Source organism: Euprymna scolopes, chromosome 15 (genome assembly GCF_053919585.1).
Source record: "Euprymna scolopes isolate OS-2025 chromosome 15, ASM5391958v1, whole genome shotgun sequence".
In the NCBI taxonomy this organism is placed as follows: domain Eukaryota; kingdom Metazoa; phylum Mollusca; class Cephalopoda; order Sepiida; family Sepiolidae; genus Euprymna; species Euprymna scolopes.
In genome coordinates, this window is record NC_136496.1 from 109,951,101 (window position 1) to 109,961,835 (window position 10,735).

Here is a 10,735-nt window from a genome sequence, read left to right on the forward strand (position 1 = left end):
TCACGAAATAAAACATATATGAAGATCAAAGTGTAGTATCTGTTCCGGCAGATACTGCAAGCAAAGACCATATGTGGGAGCAGCCTCACATATAAGACCTTCGTCAATGTAGGAGCAACCCTTCATACTAATTGTCACTATCCAGCTCCCCTAATCTCCGGGGAGTTGGTTCCCATTTCCCCTTCACTCCTCACATTAAAAATCGGCCTTGTGCCTTATTTGCTCGGTGGGGGAGCAAATAAATACCCTTTTGGCAAAGATCAAAATGTAGTATCTGTTCCGCCAGATACTGCAAGTAAAGACCATATGTGGGGGCAATCTCATATATAAGACTTTGGTTAATGTAGGGGCAACCCTCATACCAATTGTCACGATCCAGCTCCTCCAATCCCCGGGGAGTTGGTCCCCATTTCCCCTTCACTTCTCACATTAAAAATCGGTCTTGTGCCTAATTTTCTCGGTGGGGGAGCCAATAAATACCCCTTGCTTGGCCTTTTGGCTAACATCAAAGTGTAGTATCTGTCCGGTAGACACTGCAAGCAAAGACCATATGTGGGGGCAATCCCACACATAGGACCTTGGTCAATGTAGGGGCAACCCTTCATACCAATTGTCACTATCCAGCTCCCCTACTCCCCAGGGAGTTGGTCCCCATTACCCCTTCACTTCTCACATTAAAATCGGCCTTGTGCCTAATTTGCTCAGTGGGGGAGCAAATGAATACCAACTCCACATATAAGACCTTGGTCAATGTACGGGCAACCCTTCATACCAATTGTCACTATGCAGCTCCCCTACTCCCCGGGGAGTTGGTCCCCATTTCCCCTTTACTCCTCACATTAAAAATCGCCCTCGTGCCTGATTTCCTCGGTGGGGAGCAAATAAATACCCTTTTCTTGGCCTTTTGGTCAAGATCAAAGTGTAGTATCTGTTCTTTCTACATGCTGTACTTATGTGTGGCAATGGAAGAGGAAACCTTTCCATGTTAAGGCATTTTTAGTCGCATGCTAGTCACTCCATCGGGCTGTCTGTAACATAATTACATTCTATTTTTTTTAAGCAAGGGGTGTGGAGTAACATTTTTCTCTCCCGATTTATCAGAGAGGGACCTATATTTTCATTGAGTCCGTCTGTCCGTTAGTTCGGATGATTGAAGGATAACCGTCCATTAGTTTTTCTTGAAATTTTCTCACAAATTATATTTTAATATATAAATGTGCATAGTAAAAACATTTTTTTTCGGAAAATCCTGTTTTGACCGCAGGGGCTACAAAAGGGGTCAAAATGGCCAAAAATGTCACTTTTTGTCCCGTAACATTTGATCCATCCATTAGATTTTTCTGAAACTTGCCCAAAATATTGAAGGCATTGTGCTTCATATAAATTCAGTATCAGAATTAAACAAATGAATAGTCATTGGAAAGGGATGACCTCAATTGTGTGACATTTTCCCTTTAAATCGCATATTATCCGGAGCCTATTTTCTTCACTTTTTACAACCATAAAATGTTTCAATCACAGTCGTTTGTTTTTCTAGTTTTGCATATGAATTACAAAATATCTGATTTCCCCAACACCTCTGACCTTGGTTGAGGGAAGACTAAAACTTGCTGCTATGCTTTCAAATTATCTGAAATAACAGGAAAGAGAGACTTGATTCCAACTATTTCTAAACTGTTATATATCCCTTTATTAGTTTTCATACTTAAGTAACTTTCACAGTGTATAATGATTATTTTATACTGGAGATATTAATAATCGTATCTTATTTGCAAAACAAGTGAGATTTAACATATGAGAAATATTTGGAATCAAGTCTCCCCTTGCTGATATATATATGTGTGTGTGTGAGGGTGTGTGTGTTTTCTGTATACGTATATATATATATGTGTGTGTGTTTTTATGTATATTTAATATAATATATATATATATATATCTACCCACACATACAGACACACACAATCACACATACACACACACACACATATATGTATATATATATATATATATATATATGTATGGTAATTTTTTTATTATTTTAATTTTTTTCCAATGCGAACATTTGATCTTCTTTCATTTCCCGTCTCGTGTTATTTCTTCGGTCTCTCGCCTACAGATCTCTTTCATGTGACAAGAAGTCAACGTCGAAAATGAGCGGTGGGATTTTCGCACAATTTCTCTACGCCGTCCATTACTTACAACGCAGTCGCCATTTTCTACACATATGCGCTCTTTTATTTGCTTTATTTTTTGCCCCATCGTTCAACGTTTCATTATTTTTTTTTTTTTCGCGACATTCAGACGAACCACCGATTCGACTGGATTTCACCCTTATAAAGTTCGCATCGATTTTTTGCTCTCAGCATCCGAGACACGGAACATCTTTAGAAGTATAAATTTTTTAATCAAATCTGACTATGCAGTCCCAATGTAGGCAGATATACATGAATATATATATATATATATATATATATATATATATATATATATATATATGAATACGTATATATCAAATTTGAATTTATATGGAATTTATATGTAATGGGTGAATATATAGAAATATAGAAGTATGTATATATATATATATATATATATATGTATATATATATATATATATGTATATATATATATATATATATATGAGGCATATATATTAAAAAGCCGCATGCGTTGCTCTGTTGTAAAACATATATAAATATAATATTTGAAACATGCAGGTTTTGTATTCATTAATTATCGATTCTTATTGATTACTATATTTTACCCAAAATATAGTATGAGAGTAATTTCAAAAGTAAACATTATTTACGCCTTAGGTTCCATCAGCTGAAATCGAAACTAAAACATATAGGTTCCCAACCTTATCCTATTTCGTATGAAAGAAGTCCTTATGTAAAACCGAAATTGAAAAAAAATTACCCTATAACTTGTATGTCAAGTTTTAGTTAACTTAATCTTAGCAAATTCATTTTTTTATTTTGACCTGTTAGTTGCTATTTTTGCAGCTTTAATCCAAATCGAAATTGTTCTACAGATTCAAAATCATTTATATATTATGTTTTAAGCTTGTAGATTAAAAAAGCCAAAAAGGGATTCGTTAGAGACAATCTTTACACATACATATATGTAATGTTACATACATATATATATATGTATATATATATGTATATGTATATGTATATATATGTATATGTATATATATGTATATGTATGTATATATATACATGCATATATATATATATAAAACTACTTAATTTACTCACAAAAAATTATTATACGAAAGTATAGATTTATGCGTAAACTTTAAGTATTTACTTTAAATAACGTATCAAGGAAATGGAGTATAAACTGCAAGTTTTAAATAAGATGAGTAAAAATCGAAAGAAGAGTGGATAAAGAGACATATATGAGGGGGGAGTGAGAAATAAAGAGTGGGAAGGTGAAGGTAGAGAGTTATCTTTTGAAATCTCTTTTTAGAACAAATAAATATAGGTTAGAAAGGGACAAGAATATAACTGGATTAATTTTAAATTTGGACAGAAGTAAAACGTGGGATAAAAAAACAATGGTGTAAAGTCTTAATGCAAAAATTATTATTATTATTATTATTATTATTATTATTATTATTATTATTATTATTATTATTATTGTACGAATACACCCACATACATTTATAAATGCATATACATACATATATAAAAATATAGAATAAAAATAAAATAATTTAAAGTATAATAATATAGAAAAAATATAGGAATAAAGTGAAATTAAAGGGAAAACCCGTACATAAGCAAATGGTGTACATACACATGTAAATTTACAAAAACATGGGTGGATATATAGATGTACATATACATATGTAGATGCACACACATACACACATATTAGAGTACGTCAGCACCTTTAGTCTCACAAAAACATTTTAGAATAAATCTATAAATTAATATAAATTAAGTAAATTTATAGCCGGAGTTTTAAGATGTGAACTAAGTAATTTCGAATTGGTTACGTTTGAATTTTTCATGTTTACATTGGCAAATGAGTTCGCTTTTGGGATTAATTAAGTTGATACTCTGGGGGATTATATTTATAGCTTCGGATATGCAGAGGGGACAAGACTTAGAACTAGGAGTGTAAGACTTTTACTTTTGTAGAATAGACCAATTTATAGAGAAAGGGTTTTTTGTAATTAAAGTGGTTAGGGATGTTCCCTGGCTTTTGTCAGTGATTTCATTATTGAAAGAAAAATTGTGGTTAGGTATTCTGACTTTTATTTATGTTAAAGTAGCGCCAATATAAGTGTATATTTTACCTGGTGTTCGTGCAGTGTTGATGGTATGTGTATTTCTGTTAGGATTTGGGGTGGTATTATAGTTTAATTCAGGGTTGTTTAGCAACAGTAGATTCAATTTGTATTGGAATATTTTGATCTAGATGTGAGATTTGAGTATTATAAGTGTCTTGAGAAAAATGGGGCGAGTTATCATTATTAATGTTATTATTGCTATTATTATTATTCTATATTCATCAATATTGATATTATATGTGTTGTTAGTTGTGACATTGGTATTTATAGGTGAAATGGTTGATGGAACTGCCAATTCAGTGATTTGAATTATATTTTGAATAATGGACGGATGGGGGATTTCCGTGGTGGGAGGATTATTGCAACCATTGTAGCGATGTTTCGCTGTAACTCAGTAGCATTACATGAATATATGACATCCTGTGGATGCCATCGTTTTTGAGTAGACAGTCTTACTTATTTTTACAATTGTAGTTGTTTTTCTTTCAGCATTAAAGGGAAGGGACTTGTCTGACCTAATATTTTGATATTAGATGTTATTATGGTTTGTGCTAGGTTAGGTATTGTAGAGTAGGAAATTATAATAGAGTTTTTTTTAAATATGGTACTATATCTATGTGGTTGCTTAAAAGAGGTTTCTATATTATTAAAAAATTATTTTGTTATATTTGTTTTGACGTGGGAGCTGAAATGAGGAATTGAACCGAATATTTTTCTTTTGTCTAGCATGGGTGGAGCTATGATAGTAAGTCGTTGGTGATTAGAGTTATTATTCAGCAGAGTAGATTGTTTCTTGAATATGATTTATTTCTGGTCAGATTATGGCTAATTAAGGATGTTAGACAGCTGGTAACAGGTTATTTGGTAATATAGTATTTTTCATTGTACCCTGAATGTTTAAGGCGTTATTGAAAAAAGTTCCATTTTGGTTGAAGGTGTTTTTCTCTACGGAGAGTGAAAAATTCTTCTAGAGACAGAAAGAACTATGCATTTTATAATAGAATTAGGGTTATTAGAAAAATTATGAACAGAGAAAATATTTAAATTAGGCTTATGGTACGGTCTGTAGGATCCTGTATTGAGGTTTAGCGTAGTATCAAGAAATTTTTTTTATCTGCTTCAATTGTTGAAAAACTGTGTAATTTCCTCATTATTTTATTATATTCTCTTGGTCTAGCTCTAGTAGTGAGTAGGGCATCATCTCTATAAAGGCCTCCTTGTTAAAATGTAAACGCCAATTAAGTCCGTAACCTCAGTAGAATCCAAAGAACCATTAGGATAACGAAGTTATTGGGAGTGTCTTTTCTGGTCCAAACTTATTGTTGAAATATATAAGAGACTTTCTACCTAAAAGGATTTATTTAATTTCTAAATCTGCTAAGTCAGCGTCTTTCTTAGCGAAAATAAGGGCCTTGTTTAAGAAGATAGGAGAAATTGATTGGTAATAATTGTTGATGTCAAATGGTTATAAAGTTGAGGACATGTTTATGTTTTAGAGTAAAAAAACAGTTAATTACAGAGTCTGAGATTTGCCTAACTTATTCTTTAATAGAGGGGATAATTCTATCCAAGATATTACGTACTGTATCGGAACTAGATGGACAAATCAATCTAATAGATGGGTTGTCATAAAAGTTAGGTTTATGGTCTTTAAGGGAAAATCTAGGTATGGCTGGTGAAAGAATTTCAGTGGCATTATGGATGTTCATAGACGTCAATAATGACTTACCCATAAAGTTTATACGATCCAGTGTGTTTCGTGGAACTATTTTATAAGATTTATGGAGTTTTTTTTTATATATGAGTTTCTAAATAGGAATACATTTTTAAATTTGTTCAATCACGTAATACCTTCTTAAAATGTAAGATGGAAGGCTTACAATTGTTATTTAAACTCCACCAACAATTATACTCTTCTAATTCTTCTGTTTCTCAATCCCACTGGGGACAAATAAAGATCGAAAGGATGACAACCAAATTCTATGGTCTTAAAACCAAATCCATTTGCTAAATTTAGTTAAGAAAATCAAATTAAAAAAATACCGTTCAAATCTAATCACTAGGAAAATAAACAACTTTTGCAGCAAAAGTAAAGAAAAAGAAATATTTAATCCTCTCCGCCGAGAAGACAACAAATTATTATAAACTCGGCGTAAAGGAGTGTTTGGGAATCTTTCATGTTTCTGATGACAGTTGGGAGTTCCTACCGTCTGATCGCAAGCAGTGGAGTGCGCTGATATATAGGGGTGCAGAACACTTTGAGGCAGCCAAGATAGACTGAGCAAAGCTCAAGAAAGCAAGTAGGAAGCACAAAACCTTTCCACTCAATCATGGAGACCTATAGATCTGTGAGGTGTGTGACCGGGCTCTGTTGCCAGGGCAGGTCTTGTAAATCACGTGAAAGTGCTCGACGATAAAAGTCCTGTTACTGTTGGTTTCATCCGATGTCATGTCTGCTTGAGAGTATGCAAGTCGCTGACAAGACTGAAAAGTCATCTTCGGGCACAGGGACGCTCAGTGACTGGGGAAATGGCACTCATCAGATATAGATAAATAGACAAAAATACATATGCGTGTGCAAGAGAGGTTTCATCCTAAATGATGCGCAATTATGCGCAATATAGAAAACATTCATGAATAGAGCTGAGCGCAACGATTAAATGAAATCAATTATCTGATTAGAAACCTTAAAAGTAACAAGGAATTACATGTTTTTCAAAGCATATAAAAATTAGTTTATCTTCATTTAGTCGTTCGCGTATTCATGGCTGAATATATTAAGAAGTACGTTTTAATGATTTTAAATGTCAACTATCTTAGGTTGAGCATGTGGGAAGTGGTATACAAATTACCATTAGCGTAATGCTCTTTGTGTAAACAAATTCAGCTTAGGTACTTTGGACAATGTCAAAACATTGTTAATTAACTGCCCGCATAGCAGCAGCCGTATAGCGCAACGGTTAGAAGCCCCAACTGTCGTTTGGGCGATCGGATTCTGATCCTAGCTTGAGGTTGTTGCTTGCTTAGCCGCAGTGATGAGCTGTGAAACAGTGAAATAATACTGTATATATATATACTGTATGTATATATATATCTTATATATGTATATATATATATATCTTATATATGTATATATATATATATCTTATATATGTATATATATATATCTTATATATGTATATATATATATCTTATATATGTATATATATATACTGTATATATATACATATATACATTATTATATATATGCCTTATCTCGCTTATATATATATATATATATACACTGTATATATATATATATATATATATATATATATATATATATATATAATCAGTACTAAAATAAGTGACTATTTGGGAATTCCAGGTGCTGTGTGTGCTCTCACATACAGCATTGTTTCTGGTTATCCCGGACTTCTCTTTGCCACCGAACTCAAGAAGCTCCGATTCAGAAGATATCTGGTTAGGGATTGTGAAACTCTTTCCTTACGATTAAACGCGCATAAACCCTTAGAGTACTATCCATTGTCTTTCGGGACTGAACGGAAGCGATGATGATATATAATAATAAATATTCTTGGAATATGAAAAGAAACCAATTATTTAACTGTGCGATTGTTTGATTTGCATTATTTGCAGTAGTTGTGTCGATTTAATAAATATCCATACATATGTGTTCATTTAGGTTTTAGTATTGATCTTTCATTTTCCTTCAGTCTGAAGTTTTCAAGTGTTAGCTTTTGATCTCTATATAGTACAGAAAGATAGTTGAATGCTGGATTAACATTTTACTTTATCTTTCAAATGTTTTATTAATTGTGGGACTACACGTAGATACTAAAATAGTTTTAATAGATTGAGCGTGGAGATAATATAAGTTAATAAAGAAGTTGGAAACAATTTTCCATTCTCCGCAATTGGCCATTTTAAAATGTTATAGTATACCTTTCGTTTTGGTCTAACTGGAATTCTGAATACATGGAAATAGTAATGGGTAGAATGATAGGGAGAATTGTGTTTTTAATATTTTATATCATTAATCATCGTTTTTAATCCCGATTACATTTAAAAGTTTGATCATTTTCTACGTGTGCATTAGTATAGTCTGTCAATGTTCGTCTTTAATATATTAGTTCGATTACTATGATTTTCTTTCAATGTATTATTGGACATCGAGCATAGTTTGTAGTTTTTGTGTTAGTCGGATTTATTAAGTGCTACAAACATGTTTGTTCTTTCCGAGATTTATTTTATAAATATAATTGAACAATTAAAATATTCATCGGAAACCTTTATTAAATTCGAAGTTAATAATGATATCTATACCTGTTTTTTCTCGTTGCGAACTTTTATAGATTCTGGTTTTTTAGAGATCACGAACACCAACATGTCTTAATTTTAATTTCTGTTTCAAGTTTAACTGTTTTCACACAAAAATATTTTGTGTTTTATTGCAAAGTCGATTTAAAAATGTAATAATGTGCTCTAAGATTAAGGAATTATTTTGTAAGTTCGTAGTTCGATATTTTGATGTAGTTTTTTCCAGTGATTGGGTAACAAAACAAAATAATCTAGTATAATAATTCTATTTCAGTATTCGTATTAATTAATGATCTTCGCGTTAAATTGAAGTCGGTGGTTATTGACGTTTAATTCATTCAGACTATTTTTATCGAAAATAATGATTAAATACATAAACTACAAGTCTTTAAACAATACTGTTTTTTTTTATTAATTGAAGATGATTTTCACAACGATGTAACCTCCGGCATTCTTCGAACTCGGAATTTTTCTGTCGCGTGCAAGCGACTCTATAAGTCACTCTGTCGGTCCGTCGGTCGGCCGGCCGGCCGGTCGGTCGACCAGTCTGTCCGTAACACTTTTGGGCTTGGCCTTTTTAGTTAAGATCTAAGGTATGTTGTTAATACATGCTGTTCTTAGCTTTTTTTGTTTTGTAAATTGGAATTTTACTTTTAATTTATTTTGATCTTACATTGAATTATCTTGATTGTAATTTTCATTTTCACGAAATAAAACATATATGAAGATCAAAGTGTAGTATCTGTCCGGCAGATACTGCAAGCAAAGACCATATGTGGGAGCAGCCTCACATATAAGACCTTCGTCAATGTAGGAGCAACCCTTCATACTAATTGTCACTATCCAGCTCCCCTAATCTCCGGGGAGTTGGTTCCCATTTCCCCTTCACTCCTCACATTAAAAATCGGCCTTGTGCCTTATTTGCTCGGTGGGGGAGCAAATAAATACCCTTTTGGCAAAGATCAAAATGTAGTATCTGTTCCGCCAGATACTGCAAGTAAAGACCATATGTGGGGGCAATCTCATATATAAGACTTTGGTTAATGTAGGGGCAACCCTCATACCAATTGTCACGATCCAGCTCCTCCAATCCCCGGGGAGTTGGTCCCCATTTCCCCTTCACTTCTCACATTAAAAATCGGTCTTGTGCCTAATTTTCTCGGTGGGGGAGCCAATAAATACCCCTTGCTTGGCCTTTTGGCTAACATCAAAGTGTAGTATCTGTCCGGTAGACACTGCAAGCAAAGACCATATGTGGGGGCAATCCCACACATAGGACCTTGGTCAATGTAGGGGCAACCCTTCATACCAATTGTCACTATCCACCTCCCCTACTCCCCAGGGAGTTGGTCCCCATTACCCCTTCACTTCTCACATTAAAATCGGCCTTGTGCCTAATTTGCTCAGTGGGGGAGCAAATGAATACCAACTCCACATATAAGACCTTGGTCAATGTAGGGGCAACCCTTCATACCAATTGTCACTATGCAGCTCCCCTACTCCCCGGGGAGTTGGTCCCCATTTCCCCTTTACTCCTCACATTAAAAATCGCCCTTTTGCCTGATTTCCTCGGTGGGGAGCAAATAAATACCCTTTTCTTGGCCTTTTGGTCAAGATCAAAGTGTAGTATCTGTTCTTTCTACATGCTGTACTTATTTGTGGCAATGGAAGAGGAAACCTTTCCATGTTAAGGCATTTTTAGTCGCATGCAAATCACTCCATCGGGCTGTCTGTAACATAATTACATTCTATTTTTTTTAAGCAAGGGGTGTGGAGTAACATTTGTCTCTCCCGATTTATCAGAGAGGGACCTATATTTTCATTGAGTCCGTCTGTCCGTTAGTTCGGATGATTGACGGATAACCGTCCATTAGTTTTTCCTGAAATTTTCTCACAAATTATATTTTAATATATAAATGGGCATCGTAAAAACATTTTTTTTCGGAAAATCCTGTTTTGACCGCAGGGGCTACAAAAGGGGTCAAAATGGCCAAAAATGTCACTTTTTGTCCCGTAACATTTGATCCATCCATTAGATTTTTCTGAAACTTGCCCAAAATATTGAAGACATTGTGCTTCATATAAATTCAGTTTCGATGACCCTGGCAA

The 10,735-nt window shown here is 33.7% G+C and overlaps 2 non-coding genes across 2 annotated transcripts; both read left to right on the forward strand.

Moving 5' to 3' along the window:
- The first annotated feature begins 887 nt into the window (after positions 1-887).
- Positions 888-1,082, forward strand: LOC145294365 (U2 spliceosomal RNA). Its single transcript, XR_013869860.1, has one exon. It is a non-coding gene; the product is annotated as a U2 spliceosomal RNA (small nuclear RNA).
- A 9,133-nt stretch (positions 1,083-10,215) lies between these two features.
- Positions 10,216-10,410, forward strand: LOC145294355 (U2 spliceosomal RNA). Its single transcript, XR_013869859.1, has one exon. It is a non-coding gene; the product is annotated as a U2 spliceosomal RNA (small nuclear RNA).
- Positions 10,411-10,735: the final 325 nt, after the last annotated feature.